Here is a 20,449-nt window from a genome sequence, read left to right on the forward strand (position 1 = left end):
GGCAACCGCAGCCGTCACACGGCCAGTCGACCCCCCCCCGTCCCCCCCGTCTCTCTCTCACCACACCGGATCTTGGCGCTGGCTCCGTTGGTCAGAGGCCAAGCGGCAAAGAATGCGCCCGGGAGCCTGAAGTGAGCGCGACAAAACCCCGGGCGCCGATCCAGAGTTTCCGCCCCGAAGTCGCACAAACTCGAGATCGCCACGAATGTAAACTCTCGCTGCGAGGGCCCGCCGGGGGTGCGGGAATAGTTTCCGCTTGATTCCGCCTCCACCGACCGCCCGTTACCCGCGCGGCGTGGACGTGGGTCAGCAGTGGCCCCTGCGCATTGTGGAGGCCACCAGGACCCGCTGGTATCGCAAGGCCACGTTGGTTCCATCGCAGCGCGACGTGACGTGCCAAGGGCACGGCCGTTCATTTTGGCCCGTGAGCATAATGGGGCACTGCCGTGGCGAGATGTTGACCACCTCGCCTGGTATGCAGGAGGTCGTGGGTTTGAATCCCAACTCTGACGCCTGTTCTTTATTTAGAGTTTGCGGTGTCTCTCTCCCGGTGGCGAGATGTTAACTACCTCAACTGGTATACAAGGAGGTCGTGGGTTATATCCCGACCCTGACGCCTGCTGCTGTATATTTGGAGTTTGCATCTCTCTCTCATCATCACGGTTGCTAGGAGATGTTAACTACCTCGCCTGGTATACGGGAGGTCGTGGGTTCGATCCCGACCCTGATGGCTGCTGTATATGTGGAGTTTGCGTCTCTCTCATCATCATCACGGTTGCTAGGAGATGCTAACTACCTCTCTCCCGGTGATCGCGTGGATTTTTCTTCGGGTCCTCCGGTTTTTCCCTCCACGTTTAGAATCAACAACAATGCGCGTTTAGAGTATTTGGCTGCTCTAAAGTTCCACGCGATAAGCCACTTCGCCGAGCTATCATTTGTGATAGCCAAGTCGCTTTTGAAAAAGAGCTGTACAGCTCAGTGGACCTTACCTGGTAAAAAAAAAAAAATTAATAATTTATTGGGTTATTAGGATCCCATGTTTCTTTTTTTTACCGTGATGCTACCGGCACACGGACGCTGTCGACGCGCATACAGCCGATCCGCTGCTGGATGAGGGTTAGGGTCGTGCATGTGGTGTGGGTCGCGAAGGTTATTTGAATCATCGGAATCTTTATCCTGCAGAAATCCTATGAGCTATCAATCTCTTTTCATCGGACTATAACCACCACGCGACGTTTCGGGTAATGGCCCTTCATAGCACGAAAGTAGAGAGGCCGGAGAGCAGATAATACAGAGACCCCTCTACTTACGAACGAGTTAGGTTCCAGAGTTCTCTTCGTAAGTCGATTTGTTTGCAAGTCCAACTCCTGTCGATTCCAAACGTGTTGTACGACATGTACACTAAACACGGGGAATGGCTTTAAACGTTATGTAATCTCCTGTAGACGTAGATGCCACTGGTTCTTCACGTTCTGCAGATGTAGATGCCACCACCGCCATCTATTGCGCGACGGTTGAACTTACGACTCTCGGTCCGAACGGGCAACTGGACTTACGGACAGTTTTGTTCGTATATCTCTGAAAGTTCGTAAGTCGAGTGTTCGTAAGTAGAGGAGTACATGTATATATCGTCGTCGATTCCTTATTCATTTTAAGGCCGTGGTGCTATTGACGAAGGCGTCGACTTTTGTTGTTGTTGTTTGTGCTTGTGCACGACTGCCAACGCAGCAGCAGTAGCATCACCACCAAATAATTTGTACAATCACGATGGTTGGTTGGCATTAGGTTCGGGAGCGTAGACGCGGGAGCGTACAAGCACAGTCCAACGAAGGACATCGCTGCCACAAGGCCCTTCGCTCATGACGTGGCCCGGCAGCTGCTCACAGCGCCCGTGCAACGCATGCCGGTTGCACCGTCCCGGACGCTCTGTCCACGGTCAGGCCCCTGCTTAGCTTGCGAGATCTGACAGGATCAGGGGCACCGTGGGAGCACGCATGCGTTTGTGCTCGAAACTGCCCTTCGAAACTGCCGACGCCAATTCGATCCCTGCTCACGACCAATAGCAGTGGCGAATATTTGAACCGGTGCTGGGCCTCCCCTAAGTCGACTCGGCCTCAAATGAGTACTTGATGCGATGTGTAAAACGGCGCCACTGGGGAGGCAAAGGCGGCCGGGCGTGGCTCTGGCCACCCATCCCCTTCGTGTGCCGTTGCGGCCTTCATAGGTGCTCGCTAACAGCACTTGCCCCTACAGTCTGTTAAGGCTATACGAGGGGGAACGAGGGGAGGGGATATTTGTGTTCATCATTTGCGAAAGTGCTGTGCCTTAATAATGTCATTTGGAAATGAAATGCACTGCGTAAAGAAAACAAGTAGACGTTCAGCTGCGATGACGGTGAAATCGTTAGCACAGCCTCTATGAATCCGACTGGCAGGTTTCGGGTTTTGGTGACCATTCGAGAGGGGAAACGAATCGATTAATCGTCAGGTCCCCGATTCGACAATTTGATTATTTTTGTTGCGATAAATGTCTACGTTTTCTTGTCGTTGGAAAGGTCACTCGAACTCACTGCATTTGTATGCGAACATTTTTTTTTTATCCATACATCCTTCCTGCAATTCGACGGTTCTATCGCGAGATTAAGAATCGACCATTAACCGATGCATGGTTACGACTCTCGCGACCCTGGAATGTACAATACTTTGGTTTTTATATTTCTGGCACTGCGACGCATGTAATCAATTGTTAGAATTCAGAGGGGATACGAGGTGTAAATCGCCTAAAACCATTGTTAATGAAATGGACAAAAGTCATTATCACCCCATAAATTATCCTTGTCCTGCTGGATAAAAGTCTCCGCATGCCATTAAACAATTGCAGACATGCTTAGGAGAGAAACAACGGGTAATTAATTTATACCGCTGGCAGTTATTGAATAAAGGTGGACCTGAATTAAATATATATAAAATAGGCGACAGCAGTGGGGAGGATTTTCAAAATCGATTGTTTCATGCCGCAGGTAGTGTTGCAGACTGTTATTTTAAACGAAAACATTGCGTTGCGTTTGAAGGCAAGCAGGCTCCGGCCGGCACCCACACACGCACACTCACTCACTCTCTCTCTCTTGCATACCTGAGTCAAGGCCTCCGAGGTCGAAGGGTTAAACTCGTGCGCAGATTTCTGGAAACGATCCAATTGCAAGTTTCCAGGAATTTGATTCCTCCTGTAAGTAAAAGAAGGGAAGAGAAAAATTCCGTTCAAGGCGTTTGGTGAAACCCTTCAGGATGTTTTAAGAGAGAATGTAACGGCTGATGTATATTTTTTGGCCCAAATATTCCTTTTGACCTACATATGATTGAAGGCTGCATTTAGAGAAAAAGCCTTTTTGTGTTCGATTGAAAGGGAAAACTTTGTTGTTGTTGAAGCGAGCAAAATATGCAGCGTGATTTTCGAAAGGGCGACAAATAATATTACGCAAAAACCCGCGACGCAAGTCGTGAGATATGATGATGGGTCAACACGCACTGTGGCCCAGCCTTTTGCTCCGTCAACCTGAGTTCGATTCCCGGCGCGACGGCTAGCATCAGTGGCGAGCGATGATATCCGAATGGATCATGGAGATACATCCTACCCCCCTCCTAACCTTCAACAATCCACTCCGCAAGTACGGTCAGACCTCCCCCCCCCCCTCCCGACACGGCCAAACAGTAAAAAATGCGTCACGTTTTTCAGAAACAGGAGAGCTTCACCATTCTTGCCCGATGAAGCTGATTGTAATTATCAGCGAAACGTCGTACTACTCAAATTTTAAAATGCTGTTGATTCTCTCTTCAGCACACCGGTGGGCTAAAGTGAATTATTTTGTCCTTTGAAAAACGTGACACATTTTTACTGTTTGGCCGTGTCGGGTGGTGGAGGGTTACGACACATTTATAAATAACGCGATCTGACCAAAAAAAAATCCCCCCCCTCCCCCCGTGTGAGGAGGCCTTCATCCAGCAGTGGATCATTGACGCACACACAAAAAGTGGTCGCAAGAAACTGTGCACCAGGTGGAAGGCAACACCGAATTTCCGAATAATTGAACTTCATGCCACGCATGTGGCCCTTGTCCTTCCCCCGCGCGCTTGGCTCCATACGGCGCGAAAGAAGTTCAACATGCACACACTTCAGACCGTGTTTATCTCTTTTATCCGCACATTACTTCACGAGGCATATGCTCGGCAGATTCATAGCTGGCGCACGCACAACAACAGACGCACGCCACCACCGTCACGATGCATGGTACATCAAAAGGCCCATATGAAGCCCGCTTGCTGCCAATCCTCGCTATGCCCCTATCTCGCTCAGCAACACTGAGACTTAAGGGAAAAGGACAGAGAGGTCAACACATTCGGTCAATAACACCCCCCTCCAACACTCCCCCGCCTCGCGAGGACACAATCACATAACGGGCAACATTTCGGGCAGCGAATCTTCTCCTACACCACTGCCCACCGCAGCATCACAACAGCAACAAAAATAGATTCCGTCTTTACGCACGGCACAAAGGCACGGGCGCTTCGATGCTTCGGAAACTCGAAGCACCTCCGTGCCTATCTCACCTCGGCCACGTCAGTGCCCCCCGCTGTAGTCTGGCCAAGGTGAAACCCCCCCCAGTGGCAGATACCACACCGTGTGACACAAGGTGCAGGAGAGGCAGTACATGCCCCGGCCTGTAAACAGGCTGTCTTAATCTTCTTGGTTCTTTCGGTAAAGTCACGTAGAAGGGAAGTAATAAAATAACAAAAATAAAACATAATAAAATAATAAGTAATAATAAGTAATAAAATAACAAAAATAAAACATAATAAAATAATAAGTAATAATAAGTAATAAAATAACAAAAATAAAACATAATAAAATAATCATGTTTGATTTTTGTTATTTTATTACTTCCCTTCTACGTGACTTTACCGAAAGAACCAAGAAGATGAATCCCTGCAGTCACGATTGCTTTAAATCGAGGCTGTCTTGATATCGCACACGCAGCACACACTCACTCACGAGACATCGCGAGAGACGGCGACTCGGGTGGCTCGGACACGTCCTCAGAATGGACCAGGACCGCATGCCAACACAATTGCCCCTAAGGTGGACACCGCTGGGTGAATAGAAACCAGGGAAGACCCGTGACCAACTGGCGCGAGGCCGTGCAGTAACGAGCTGATGTGGTGGCAGCGATCGACCTCTCTTGGGGCGAGGCTCAACATGTTGCCAAGGGCAGGAAGCAGTGGATGGGAACTCGTTGCGGCCTCATGTCCCAGTGGGGATGGAGAGGATTAACTCACTAACTGTAAATAGGCATTAGTCTGCCGCCAGGGGTGGCCGCAGCCACCGTGCTGGGTTTTTTTCCTCTCCCAATTTAAGCGCCGATTTGCAAGCCACTGATCACATTTGGGTAAAACAAAACAAAAATCTAAGACCGTGACTCTTGGCGCGGCAGTTGAAACTACGGGGGCCACGTTACTTAGACAGGAACACCCTCTCCCCTGCCCACTACAGCCCAGCAGTAGTCAACGGAGGTCCCAGCGCACGGTTGATTCGATGCGCCTGCGGCGAAAGTCGTGCACGGGGCGGGTCGGAGCGGCCACGAGTCGCGAGAGGGGTCGATGGCGTGTTGAGCGCCACCACCGAACATAACGCTCGTTTTAGAAGAGACAACGAGAGAGACCGGCGTTTACTTTTTGCGACCCATGTGCACGATGTTAGTGAGCGTCACTGGCGATGCATGGACTAGGATGCGTGCACCCCCTCCACCCTTCCCACACACCACCCCCCCGGCCCCTCTCGTTGATTCGCTCTCGATGCGATCATCTCCTCCACCGTGCACACATTCCCAGACATACACCATCACCGCCGCCCCCCACCCCCCCCCCATATTTCCCCTCTCCCTTTCCTCTCCCCCATCTCCATCGCCTCCTTTCCTCTTACCCTCCCCCTCCACCGATCGCCCAATTCACAGGCGGGGAATACCAGCAGAGGGGTGTCCCTCATTGTCTAATAATTATTAACCCCACCTCCCAGTGGTTAGTGTAACTTCGCCGGTGCTCTCGTGCCACTGAAAGATCTCGCTTTGAAGCTTTCGTGACTGCAGGAATCCATACTCGTTGGTTCTTTCGGTGAAGTCACGTGGGTAGAACAATAATAGATCACGACGTTTCGATCGCAACACAAGCGACCGTCTTCAGGAGGGACATCCGCAGCTGCTGCGGGGTCCACTTTCTGCCCCGTTCCCCCCCCCCCCTTCTCTCTCTCCCAGAGGTCACAACCGGGTACCGTATACCCGTACCCTACCCGATACACGGCTACCCGTACCCGGCCGGGTACGGGTACGGGTACCCGTTTGCGACCCTGGTGCGGCCGGGTACGGGTAGGCCGTGAGTCACTGGTGAGTAACCGTTTGTCACTCATTTCCCAAAGTTTTGTCTCTTCTCACAATTCAAGTCCCTAGAATCAACCCACCCGCGCCTGCAACATGGCTTCATCCCAGAGGTCGCAATCAGGTACCCGATACCCGTACCCTACCCGTACCCGGCCGGGTACGGGTAGGGTACGGGTAAGGAATCAAAACCCGTTTGCGACCTCTGCTCTCCCCCCCCTACTGCCGAGGCCTATATAACCTCGTGCCACGGCAGATCTAAACCCTACTTCAGCAGTTTCTTCACTGTGGTTGTCCCACCTGATGACGATCGCTTGTGTGTTGCGATCGAAACGTCGTGATCTATTATTTTTCTACCTACGTGACTTTTTCCGAAAGAAACCAAAGAGTGTGAAAGATCTTGCTGTCGATGTAACAAAACAAAATATTAACCAAACACAATTGGCCAAAAGCTTTGCTGGGACACCGCTTGCGATGCGCATCCCACAGCTGCGAGTGTCGAAGGCCGCTTGCCGATAGCCGCCGGCTGCATTCTCAACGATGGTGCAGAGTTTCTTACCACTGCTTCACCCCCATGTCCCCCCCCCCCATGCCAACACCCCCCACCCCTCGCCTCTGTCCACCCCAGCGGTATAAATCGGCGCGCTCCAGTTTGTCGATCGGCAGGCGGTTACCCCGATGTCCAACTTCGTGCGTAGCCAGCACGTGCTAAACGGCGGTGTTGGTTTACCCCCTAAGCTCTTGCAAGACGTATGGGCAAACCGTGGAAGAGTAGGCCAAATACCCTCTCGTGGTGCGAGGGGGGGTGTGCACTGTAGGGGGTCTCTCGAGCCGAGATCCTTCCAATAACAGTGGCGCGAGCCGGTAATTGCAGGGCTGCACTTTAAACTTGTTTTCTTGTTTTTCTACACGAGACGGGGGGGGGGGGTTAAATCGCCGCACGGGGGCGATTATTTACCATCTCGATTTTTTTTGTTCCCTCCCTCCCACCACCACCACCACCACGCGCCGTCAAAACTCCGTGTTTTTGGGTCAAACGACGATGGACAAAAACAAAATCCGTCTCCACAGAAACACACGGCAAGGGAGAGAGCGAGCGAGAGAGAGAGAATGAGGGAGTCCTCCTACTTTCCCCCTCACCCACCTCGCCGCGCCTTGCACGGTGGCTTTTTTTGTTCTGCTTCTTCCCCTTCGAGTTTTGTTGCTCTTTGACGATCACTTGAACAAAAAACATCAACTCGGTGACCCTGCTAAGCCGCAATTCAACCGGGCGCTGGGAAGCGTTCAATGAACGCCATCGCTGCGGGGACGTCGCTCGCTCGCTCGCCCACGAAGCCCTCCAAGTGCACCACGCCACCCCCTGGCTGCCCGGCCCGGGGGTATGTGACTGGTCATGTGGCTGGTCATGTGACTGGGTATGTGGCTGGGTATGTGACTGGGTATGTGGCTGGGTATGTGACTGGGTATGTGGCTGGGTATGTGACTGGGTATGTGGCTGGTCATGTGACTGGTCATGTGACTGGGTATGTGGCTGGGTATGTGGCTGGTCATGTGGCTGGTCATGTGGCTGGGTATGTGGCTGGTCATGTGACTGGGTATGTGGCTGGGTATGTGACTGGGTATGTGGCTGGTCATGTGACTGGTCATGTGACTGGGTATGTGGCTGGGTATGTGGCTGGTCATGTGGCTGGTCATGTGGCTGGGTATGTGGCTGGGTATGTGGCTGGTCATGTGACTTGGTATGTGGCTCGGTATGTGACTGGGTATGTGGCTGGTCATGTGACTGGTCATGTGACTGGGTATGTGGCTGGGTATGTGGCTGGTCATGTGGCTGGGTATGTGGCTGGTCATGTGGCTGGGTATGTGACTGGGTATGTGGCTGGGTCTGTGACTGGGTATGTGGCTGGGTATGTGGCTGGGTATGTGGCTGAGTATGTGGCTGGGTATGTGGCTGGTCATGTGACTGGGTATGTGGCTGGGTATGTGGCTGGGTATGTGGCTGGTCATGTGACTGGGTATGTGGCTGGTCAAGTGACTGGGTATGTGACTGGGTATGTGGCTGGGTCTGTGACTGGGTATGTGACTGGGTATGTGGCTGGGTATGTGGCTGGTCATGTGACTGGGTATGTGGCTGGGTATGTGACTGGGTATGTGGCTGGTCATGTGACTGGGTATGTGGCTGGTCATGTGGCTGGGTATATGGCTGGGTATGTGACTGGGTATGTGGCTGGTCATGTGACTGGTCATGTGACTGGGTATGTGGCTGGGTATGTGGCTGGTCATGTGGCTGGTCATGTGGCTGGGTATGTGGCTGGTCATGTGACTGGGTATGTGGCTGGGTATGTGACTGGGTATGTGGCTGGTCATGTGACTGGTCATGTGACTGGGTATGTGGCTGGGTATGTGGCTGGTCATGTGGCTGGTCATGTGGCTGGGTATGTGGCTGGGTATGTGGCTGGTCATGTGACTGGGTATGTGGCTGGGTATGTGACTGGGTATGTGGCTGGTCATGTGACTTGGTATGTGGCTGGGTATGTGACTGGGTATGTGGCTGGTCATGTGACTGGTCATGTGACTGGGTATGTGGCTGGTCATGTGGCTGGGTATGTGGCTGGTCATGTGGCTGGGTATGTGACTGGGTATGTAGCTGGGTATGTGGCTGGTCATGTGACTGGGTATGTGGCTGGGTATGTGGCTGGGTATGTGGCTGGGTATGTGGCTGGTCATGTGACTGGGTATGTGGCTGGTCATGTGACTGGGTATGTGGCTGGTCATGTGACTGGGTATGTGACTGGGTATGTGGCTGGGTCTGTGACTGGGTATGTGGCTGGTCATGTGACTGGGTATGTGACTGGGTATGTGGCTGGTCATGTGACTGGTCATGTGACTGGGTATGTGGCTGGGTATGTGGCTGGTCATGTGGCTGGTCATGTGGCTGGGTATGTGGCTGGGTATGTGACTGGTCATGTGGCTGGTCATGTGGCTGGGTATGTGGCTGGGTATGTGGCTGGTCATGTGACTGGGTATGTGGCTGGGTATGTGACTGGGTATGTGGCTGGTCATGTGACTGGTCATGTGACTGGGTATGTGGCTGGGTATGTGGCTGGTCATGTGGCTGGGTATGTGACTGGGTATGTAGCTGAGTATGTGGCTGGTCATGTGACTGGGTATGTGGCTGGGTATGTGGCTGGGTATGTGGCTTGGTATGTGACTGGGTATGTGGCTGGTCATGTGACTGGGTATGTGGCTGGGTCTGTGACTGGGTATGTGGCTGGTCATGTGACTGGGTATGTGACTGGGTATGTGGCTGGTCATGTGACTGGGTATGTGGCTGGGTATGTGGCTGGGTATGTGGCTGGGTATGTGACTGGGTATGTGGCTGGTCATGTGACTGGGTATGTGACTGGTCATGTGACTGGGTATGTGGCTGGGTATGTGGCTGGGTATGTGGCTGGGTATGTGACTGGGTATGTGACTGGTCATGTGACTGGGTATGTGGCTGGTCATGTGACTGGGTATGTGGCTGGGTATGTGACTGGGTATGTGGCTGGGTCTGTGACTGGGTATGTGACTGGTCATGTGACTGGGTATGTGGCTGGTCATGTGGCTGGGTATGTGGCTGGGTATGTGACTGGGTATGTGGCTGGTCATGTGACTGGTCATGTGACTGGGTATGTGGCTGGGTATGTGGCTGGTCATGTGGCTGGGTATGTGGCTGGTCATGTGGCTGGGTATGTGACTGGGTATGTGGCTGGGTCTGTGACTGGGTATGTGGCTGGGTATGTGGCTGGGTATGTGGCTGAGTATGTGGCTGGGTATGTGGCTGGTCATGTGACTGGGTATGTGGCTGGGTATGTGGCTGGGTATGTGGCTGGTCATGTGACTGGGTATGTGGCTGGTCATGTGACTGGGTATGTGACTGGGTATGTGGCTGGGTCTGTGACTGGGTATGTGACTGGGTATGTGGCTGGGTATGTGGCTGGTCATGTGACTGGGTATGTGGCTGGGTATGTGACTGGGTATGTGGCTGGTCATGTGACTGGGTATGTGGCTGGTCATGTGGCTGGGTATGTGGCTGGTCATGTGACTGGGTATGTGGCTGGGTATGTAGCTGGGTATGTGGCTGGTCATGTGACTGGGTATGTGACTGGGTATGTGACTGGGTATGTGGCTGGTCATGTGACTGGGTATGTGGCTGGTCATGTGACTGGGTATATGGCTGGGTATGTGACTGGGTATGTGGCTGGTCATGTGACTGGTCATGTGACTGGGTATGTGGCTGGGTATGTGGCTGGTCATGTGGCTGGTCATGTGGCTGGGTATGTGGCTGGTCATGTGACTGGGTATGTGGCTGGGTATGTGACTGGGTATGTGGCTGGTCATGTGACTGGTCATGTGACTGGGTATGTGGCTGGGTATGTGGCTGGTCATGTGGCTGGTCATGTGGCTGGGTATGTGGCTGGGTATGTGGCTGGTCATGTGACTGGGTATGTGGCTGGGTATGTGACTGGGTATGTGGCTGGTCATGTGACTTGGTATGTGGCTGGGTATGTGACTGGGTATGTGGCTGGTCATGTGACTGGTCATGTGACTGGGTATGTGGCTGGTCATGTGGCTGGGTATGTGGCTGGTCATGTGGCTGGGTATGTGACTGGGTATGTAACTGGGTATGTGGCTGGTCATGTGACTGGGTATGTGGCTGGGTATGTGGCTGGGTATGTGGCTGGGTATGTGGCTGGTCATGTGACTGGGTATGTGGCTGGTCATGTGACTGGGTATGTGGCTGGTCATGTGACTGGGTATGTGACTGGGTATGTGGCTGGGTCTGTGACTGGGTATGTGGCTGGTCATGTGACTGGGTATGTGACTGGGTATGTGGCTGGTCATGTGACTGGTCATGTGACTGGGTATGTGGCTGGGTATGTGGCTGGTCATGTGGCTGGTCATGTGGCTGGGTATGTGGCTGGGTATGTGACTGGTCATGTGGCTGGTCATGTGGCTGGGTATGTGGCTGGGTATGTGGCTGGTCATGTGACTGGGTATGTGGCTGGGTATGTGACTGGGTATGTGGCTGGTCATGTGACTGGTCATGTGACTGGGTATGTGGCTGGGTATGTGGCTGGTCATGTGGCTGGGTATGTGACTGGGTATGTAGCTGAGTATGTGGCTGGTCATGTGACTGGGTATGTGGCTGGGTATGTGGCTGGGTATGTGGCTTGGTATGTGACTGGGTATGTGGCTGGTCATGTGACTGGGTATGTGGCTGGGTCTGTGACTGGGTATGTGGCTGGTCACGTGACTGGGTATGTGACTGGGTATGTGGCTGGTCATGTGACTGGGTATGTGGCTGGGTATGTGGCTGGGTATGTGGCTGGGTATGTGACTGGGTATGTGGCTGGTCATGTGACTGGGTATGTGACTGGTCATGTGACTGGGTATGTGGCTGGGTATGTGGCTGGGTATGTGGCTGGGTATGTGACTGGGTATGTGACTGGTCATGTGACTGGGTATGTGGCTGGTCATGTGACTGGGTATGTGGCTGGGTATGTGACTGGGTATGTGGCTGGGTCTGTGACTGGGTATGTGACTGGTCATGTGACTGGGTATGTGGCTGGTCATGTGACTGGGTATGTGGCTGGGTATGTGGCTGGGTATGTGACTGGGTATGTGTCTGGGTATGTGGCTGGGTATGTGGCTGGTCATGTGACTGGGTATGTGGCTGGTCATGTGACTGGGTATGTGGCTGGTCATGTGGCTGGTCATGTGGCTGGGTATGTGGCTGGGTATGTGGCTGGTCATGTGACTGGGTATGTGGCTGGGTATGTGACTGGGTATGTGGCTGGTCATGTAACTGGTCATGTGACTGGGTATGTGGCTGGGTATGTGACTGGGTATGTGGCTGGTCATGTGACTGGGTATGTGGCTGGTCATGTGACTTGGTATGTGGCTGGGTATGTGACTGGGTATGTGACTGGGTATGTGGCTGGTCATGTAACTGGTCATGTGACTGGGTATGTGGCTGGGTATGTGACTGGTCATGTGACTGGGTATGTGACTGGGTATGTGGCTGGGTATGTGGCTGGGTATGTGGCTGGGTATGTGACTGGGTATGTGGCTGGTCATGTGGCTGGGTATATGGCTGGGTATGTGACTGGGTATGTGGCTGGTCATGTGACTGGTCATGTGGCTGGGTATGTGGCTGGGTATGTGACTGGGTATGTGTCTGGGTATGTGGCTGGGTATGTGGCTGGTCATGTGACTGGGTATGTGGCTGGTCATGTGACTGGGTATGTGGCTGGTCATGTGACTGGGTATGTGGCTGGTCATGTGGCTGGTCATGTGGCTGGGTATGTGGCTGGGTATGTGGCTGGTCATGTGACTGGGTATGTGGCTGGGTATGTGACTGGGTATGTGGCTGGTCATGTAACTGGTCATGTGACTGGGTATGTGGCTGGGTATGTGACTGGGTATGTGGCTGGGTATGTGGCTGGGTATGTGACTGGTCATGTGACTGGGTATGTGACTGGGTATGTGGCTGGGTATGTGACTGGGTATGTGGCTGGGTATGTGGCTGGGTATGTGACTGGTCATGTGACTGGTCATGTGGCTGGGTATGTGGCTGGGTATGTGACTGGGTATGTGGCTGGGTATGTGACTGGTCATGTGACTGGGTATGTGACTGGGTATGTGACTGGTCATGTGACTGGGTATGTGACTGGGTATGTGGCTGGGTATGTGGCTGGGTATGTGGCTGGGTATGTGACTGGTCATGTGACTGGGTATGTGACTGGGTATGTGGCTGGGTCTGTGACTGGGTATGTGGCTGGTCATGTGGCTGGGTATGTGGCTGGGTATGTGACTGGGTATGTGGCTGGGTATGTGGCTGGTCATGTGACTGGGTATGTGGCTGGGTATGTGGCTGGGTATGTGACTGGGTATTTGACTGGGCGTGGGAAGGATGCTGGCGCTGTGCTATGCACCCGGCCACCCGGGTTCGATTCCCGCTCACGGAACAACACCGGTGACGATCATCTGAACCGGCCCTGGGTCGACTCAGCCTCAAATGAGTACCTGGTACGGTGTGTACACATCTTCACTGGGGAGACAAAGGCGGTCGGGCGTGGTTTCTGGCCACCCACCCCCTCGTGTGCCGTTCCGGCCTTCATAGGTGCTCGCTAACAGCACTTGCCCCTACAGTCTGTTAAGGCTACACGGGGGATCTTTTTTGTGTAGAAGAGGCAGCGGCGGGGGGTGGTGGTGCTGGCCGCAGGAGTTGTGGGGGTTTTCTGGTGAGGGGGTGGGGGCGGGTGGGTGGGTGGGTGGGCGAGTCGAGGGGCGGGGTGGGGTGTTCGGGGGAGGGGTCGGTGCCTTTTTCTGACCACTTGGAATTCTTGAGCAGATTAGATCGGCCCCTGCGGTGGTCCCTTCCCACCGGAGTCTATCTGTTGAGACATTCCACCTAGAGCCTCCTTTCCACAACTCCCACAACAACCGCCCCTCCATCCCTCTCACAACAACAACGACCCCCCCCATCTCCGTCCTGCCATCTCACCCCACCCTCTCCTCCTCCTGCTCTTCATCCTCCTCTTCTCACCGACCCTCCTTCACCGCCCCCCCCACACACACACACCCTCATTCTAAAAACCTAACAAATGCCACCCTCTGCAGATCAAAAGGCTCTACTGAGGGTTTGTTTTCACACAAAAAAAAACCGGGAGTGAGAAAGCAAAAAAATTCCCCACCTCTGAGGGAGACGAGGAATTTAGATCTCTTAAGGTCCCCCCCACCCCCCCACCCCCCCACCCCCCCGCTCCTTTCAAATTGGCTGGGAATCACGTGTCGAGGTGCCGCCACGGCCGCGGTAACCTTTAACCTTTGCCCCACGCGACGAAGTGCGAAATTAATTAATAATAACAACAACAACAACAACACCACGAATTACGTTTCAATCTTACGGCACAAAATACGTGTGGGAATCGCAAGGCGCCACGGTGGCGAGACGTTCACTGCCTCGTCTGGTGTACAGGAGGTCGTGGGTTCGATCCCCACCCTCTGGGTCCCTGGTGTTTTCCCTCCACACTTACACACATGCATGTAGACTATTCGGCTGATAAATATTTCCACGTGATAAGCCACTTTGTCGAACTATCATCTGCGGCCAGGTCGCTTCTAAAAAAGAGCTATATTGCTCAGTGGGTCTTAGCTGGTTAAGTAAAAAATAGTTCAGTTGATTTAGTTGAGTTTATACGCACAGCCCTTGAGAGCAAGGCAAGCCGTGCTTATATCAGAAGCAGTGTGCTTGTTTTAGAAGTAGCCATTTGCTTTCCTTCCACCAGTGGCATGTAAACACGTGTTGTTTCTAACTGGACCTATATATGACGTGTGCTTATATCCAGCTGCTGCTGTGTTTGCCCTAAGAGGAAGGGAAATGTCCGCGATTGTTATCTGGAGCTTGGCTCGAAGCGTGGACTCACACCTGAGCTATCACCCGGTGAACATTGGAAGCCTTGGGGACAAGGTTGGGCTACCGTTGGTCCATCGGTTCCAACCACAGGCAAACGTTGCCTCAACGATGCACATTTTACTGGGAAGTTGCACAGATTGGTTGCATGCAATTAAATCGCTGATATTGTCTCCGCAAACGGTTGCGAGCAACTTGCGCAACCTGTTGCTTGCAGTAGAGAGACGCTCTACTTTCAGGAACCAGGGATATGTAGCTACATATTTAGTCACGTGGTGCACATTTTGTGAACACGTGATTTGCCTGTTTGCGATCTCAGAAACGGCGCCGCGTAATTGTTACTGTGGCTCAACTGCTCGCTCAGATGTGGACAAATCGGTCGCAGGCGATGTTTGCGTTGCTACGATTTCGAGAGAGAATTCAGTTGTACGACTGGTGGTAGCTCAGGTGTGGCCCTGCACTAACGTTCTCTGTCGCCTCCCTTGCAGGTGAAATCAACGTGGAGGCGTTGGTGGCACCGCGATGTTCGGAGCAACGCACGAGGATGAAGGAACATGCTAAGAAGCCTGCAGCTTAAATTACAAAAAAACATAAACGCAAAGCCTTGAAAATTCACCTAGCTTCTCTTTGTGTCTATTTCTATCCAATTCGATGCTCGTGGGATCATATTGACAAACGCGTATTAAGAATGCAAAATCAGCCGCGATGAGTTCAAGTGTAAACGTAAAACGCACGTGGACGACGAATGCCGCTTTCTAACAAAAACGTGAAACTAAAAATTCGGTGGCACTGCACGAGTGGGCACGAAAAAAATGTTAACGTCACACAGTGACAATGCACAGGGAAGGGTTGAGTGTCAATGTTGTTGTGAGACGACACGCAAAATCCGTCAGAGGGTGTCATTGGTACAAGTGAACGAAGCAGTGGATTGTGTTTTGCGCGGTAGGCCTATTGTAGGCCTTGTAATTGTGGACGGCATTTCCTAGTTTGTCAGGGGTGGCATAGTCAAGCTAGACTATTAAAAAGATTGGCAGAAGAATAAAAATATGATCTTTTTGAAAGTTAGTCAGCCTTGTGGATGGATGATCAAAGGTCATGGCTATTCATGAATAAAAAAGACGAGATGCATGTAATTTGTCTGGCCATGATCTGGTGAAGAAATGGTGGGGTAGCGTTCTTAGTTGTGTCGGTCACGTGGCACGATGGGCGGGAATTTGGTCGAGAGCAGAGGCACTTGGTGGTGGTGGTGGTAGGGAGCCTTTGGTATGTGGTAGCGGTGAGAACAGATACTACGTGCATTTATACGGTTTTTAAAGTGAAATGGCAGGACCATATGAACCCAACAAGTCACACTGGATACCTCTGCAAGGGTTGGGAACTCGAAGGCTGTTTGTTTGCTGGCCTCGTAGTGTCGTCTCCAGCAAGGGGAAAATCAAGTTGGAACGTGCACCATACGCTTAAAAGAAATCCAACAGGGTAAAATGTAATTTATATTTGGAAATCTTTGTAAGTGCGCCATTTGATGAATACTGGCTTAAACGACACGGTAACTTTTGAAAACAAATATTTGAATAAGAGATAAATGTGGATTTTTATCAGGACATGGAAATGGCCCGTAAGCTATGATGATGATGACGACGACAACAGCAATGATGTGAAATTATTTGAGCATTGTGATTTTTACAGCTTTCAACCCGGGGGGGGGGAAGGTGGGGCAAACGAAAGGGGTCAAGTAAATGCGTACGCGAGAGGGAGTTCTCTTTAGTCTGCATCCCATGGCCATTGGCGATTGGCTTCGATTTAGCTCAGAGTTTGTGTTCAGATGAGTGTCTAGGTTAGTCGTAGCACGGTAGTCAGCGTGCTGTCGTAGATTTCTCCTCGAAGGAAAGAAAAAAACGCACGAGCCAATATCTTCTTTACGGCTCAGATTCACCGTACACTGCCAGGCCCCCCTTGCAAATGAACTATTCTGTCTCATTTCTTCATCATTATTCTTATTGTTATCAATCATTTCACGCTTGTTTTATCCACGAAAAGAACTTGCTTTCCAAACCGGTAATTTGCGAGGAAGTTTTCAAAGATTTGCGAAGTGCGGACCGTGACTGCGGCAGACGACAGTCGACTGTTCCTCGAATCACGTCGCAGGGATTTCTTAACGTGAAACTGTGAAGCAGACGGAGCTTCGTCTTTGGTTCTTTCGGTAAAGTCACGTAGATATACAAATAATAATACCAATAAAGTGAATGAAAAATATTTAAAAAAAACCACGATGTTTCGATCACAACACAAATATTCACTTTATTTTTTTATAATTTTCCTATCTACGTGACTTTACCGAAAGAACCAAAGAATATGAATTCCTGCAGTCACGAAAGTTTTAAGTCAAAATTCAGACGGAACGTATTTTATGGTTAATGCACGCACCGTAGGTTAATACGCACACCGTAGTATTAACCAGGGCTGCCTGCCGGATGCTGACCTTTGCTACAATCCGCGATGGCGCTAACGCTGGGCCATGTCACCACCCAATTATTTCTCCCCGACATTCCAATAAAAGACCGTTAGTTTCACGGCAGTTCTATGCGAGGTACAGAACAAACCCATAAAGTAATGAAATGTAAGCATAGCTCAGTTTAATGCCTCCACAAATAAATACAAATATGTGTTTGGCTTGCGGCCCATTGGATGGATTTCCAGGCCAGTATTATCAAGTAGCAGCATTAGTCTCAGCAAAGAAAACTGTGGACCAGTTTGGACCATCTGGGTTTCATCAGTAGAATCATGCCTGTAAAAAAAAAACACATTCTGCTGGGTTACCATGTTATTGACTAGATCACTTAATATAAACCACTAGACCCCAATCACAAAATGCATAGAGCGGAGTCCGACTTTTATATGTGTTTATCCATAATGTACCGCGGCAACCCATGCATTTGTATTATAACAATTGTTTGTGAAAATATTATATCTGGATAATCTCTTGAGACATAACATCTCATTTGCAAGGGTGTCCAGGGTAGATAAGGGTTGACAGGGTGGCCTTTGAGGAACGCCCAGTGGATTTCTTAGATTATTCCAAACCACGTGCGAATTTTTTTTAAAGAAAAACAACGCGTCGATTAATCAATTAGTATCGATTATTAACATAAACGCATATGTAACAATCGATGTGAGATTGGTAACGTCCTTCACGTGACACCCCCCTCCCTCGACTCCTCCCCCTTGCAGCCACTAGAGGCCGCAACTTTCATCACAATTGTGACTGAGATCAATCGATTGCCGAAACACGTGACCCCGAACTGTACGGAGTAGCGCGTGGAACTCGGTGCCTGTGGAACGGGCAGAGAGGCGTTAAGGCCACTCGCCCTGTTTGGGACGTGCGTTTGGGGGGGGGGGGGTGTTTGCCCAATTGACAATAATCGGCATAGAATTCCCCCCCCTCCCCGCTTTGTGAACGCCACAAATGATCAAACGACATCAGTGTTCATCGCTGCGCTGCCTCTCAAGAATTATTTTTACAATCGGTACGCTTGGCAGGTACGCGCGTGTGCCAAAGACTTTGGCCTAAGTTCGTCGACAAAAAGTAATGACTTGGTGGTCATGCACCGAGCCGCGTGTGTTGTGCCAAATTCCAGCCATTCTCAATGCTTCCCACGCCATTGTGGGTATGTGTGACCATACTTCACCACGCTGGTTAGTAAGAGATGGAAGGGGGGGGGCAGGACTGCTTCTGATCCCGCTCACCGCTGATGTTTGCCGTGGACAGGAATCTAGTTTCAGGTCGCCGGGTTCATCATGCAGCGCGCTAACTGCTGTGCCACCACTCCACCCCTGTGTTGTATAGCCACTGCAGAAATAACCTTTCACTCTGGAATGTCCCACTTTTTGTTCTCCATTTTTATGTTAACGAAACATGAAAAAAAAACAAATATTTGAAGACTATGCACAGGGTTATATGTAATAATACAGGAGCGGTGTATTACTGTACAGATATGTGTATTGAAAACAGATTAGCCCTTTGTCAATCCACTGCTGGATGAGGACCTACCATGCTGTATTGGCCATGGAGGTTTGTTTACCCATTATTCACCGTGTTGGTCAGTGCAGGTTCGTTAATGTGGTGGGGGGTGGGGCGGGGGGGGGGGGGCAGTTCACATGTCACTGACCACTGTCGTTAGCCATGGGATTGTTAGCCATGGCCGGGAATGGAACTCAGGTTGCCGGGTTCAATGGCACACCACTCGCTAACCCCACTGCCCCCTCCTCTCTCTGCCCCCCCCACCTCAACCCCTTGCCCCCACAAAAATCTGCATATGCTGCAAGCAACTGCACTTTTTTGTATAAAATCAGCAGCTTGAAGGCCGTGTCGCCTGCGCAACTGGTCCGGGCTCAGACTCGAGATATAAAAAAACGGCTTACGCGTTCGTGCTTAAACTTTGCGTCCGGTAGCTGGCAAACCTCGCTATGTATTCCCTTTGTTTCTGGTGGCTCGATCACATCTCGCATCCGAACTGCGAGGAATCCTGCTACGGCGAACAACCACACCTACCCACCGAATTCATCTTCGTTCCACTTACGTTTCCGCCACCGCAGGCAAAAGCGCGAAAGCAGTTGTTTGCCGCGTCGCGCAAAAAAAAAAACATTTTGACGTCTGCGTTCTCGAACAGTTCCCGGGGTGGGGGGTGGGGGTCCCTATCCGTGTTTTATTTTCTCGGACGAGCCTTGACCAATCATCTCGTCGACGGCGGGATTTCCGCGACCCGACCGCCGCGCACCGGTTCAAAGCGCCGTATTCTTTTGCCAGGGTTAAAACAAAAAAACTTAAGATGACGAATCCTCGGATCGCAATACCGGCTATAGCCCCGCGGAATGCGAGGGACGCTTCGCAAGGCATCGCGGGCCCAAACAGCGGGGCCGCCGCCGGAAGGGATAGCACGAATAGTAACAATCACGCCTCGCAGCGAGAAGGGGGCCTTGCTGGGTTTGATTGCCGACTCGAGCTCCTTTGTATGTTCACCCCCCCTCCCCAACTACCCGCCCCCCCATCTGTTCTGCATGGGTTTCCTCCCAGTGCTTCGATTTTCTCCCATTAGTTAAACAAACAAAGACAAAACCATAGTGCAACATCCCAATGCTGAAAATGTACCCGCAAATTTACTCGTTCTGGACGATGTATAAGCAACATCGCCCCTCTCCCCACCTCAAATAAAACTAAACGAGTCTTGAGACTCACTCATTTTTATTTGAGCTGGTAAGGCCAGTTGTGCCAGAACAGCTCATTTTACAAGGACTCTTGCACGGCTTTCCTCGGTAAACAAGCAGAACAACTCGATAATAATAATTATAGTCACCAGGGCGCCGTGAGCCACTGGTTGGAGACCACGAAAAGCTTGCGTCGCTCCCCGGCGCAAATCGATGATGAAGTCGCGAGAATTTGAAAGTCGTTGCTTTGGTTCGAATATTTTTGGTTTGTTAAATATGTATGCAGGTTTCCCATCGCTTTATGCGGGTTCGCTTATATGCGATTTCGCGTTTATGCCAGCTAACCTATTTATACCCGCAATCCG

General features: G+C 51.4%; 1 protein-coding gene across 1 annotated transcript in view; it reads left to right on the forward strand.

Moving 5' to 3' along the window:
- LOC144947046 (uncharacterized) overlaps positions 1-17,133 on the forward strand; it is a 60,505-nt gene extending 43,372 nt beyond the window's left edge. Inside the window, exon 8 of the mRNA XM_078876190.1 lies at positions 15,371-17,133. The gene's annotated coding sequence lies outside the window, so the exon portion shown is untranslated. The remainder of the gene's footprint in view (positions 1-15,370) is intronic.
- The last annotated feature ends 3,316 nt before the right edge of the window (positions 17,134-20,449 follow it).

This window comes from Lampetra fluviatilis, chromosome 43 (genome assembly GCF_964198595.1).
Source record: "Lampetra fluviatilis chromosome 43, kcLamFluv1.1, whole genome shotgun sequence".
Classification (NCBI taxonomy): domain Eukaryota; kingdom Metazoa; phylum Chordata; class Hyperoartia; order Petromyzontiformes; family Petromyzontidae; genus Lampetra; species Lampetra fluviatilis.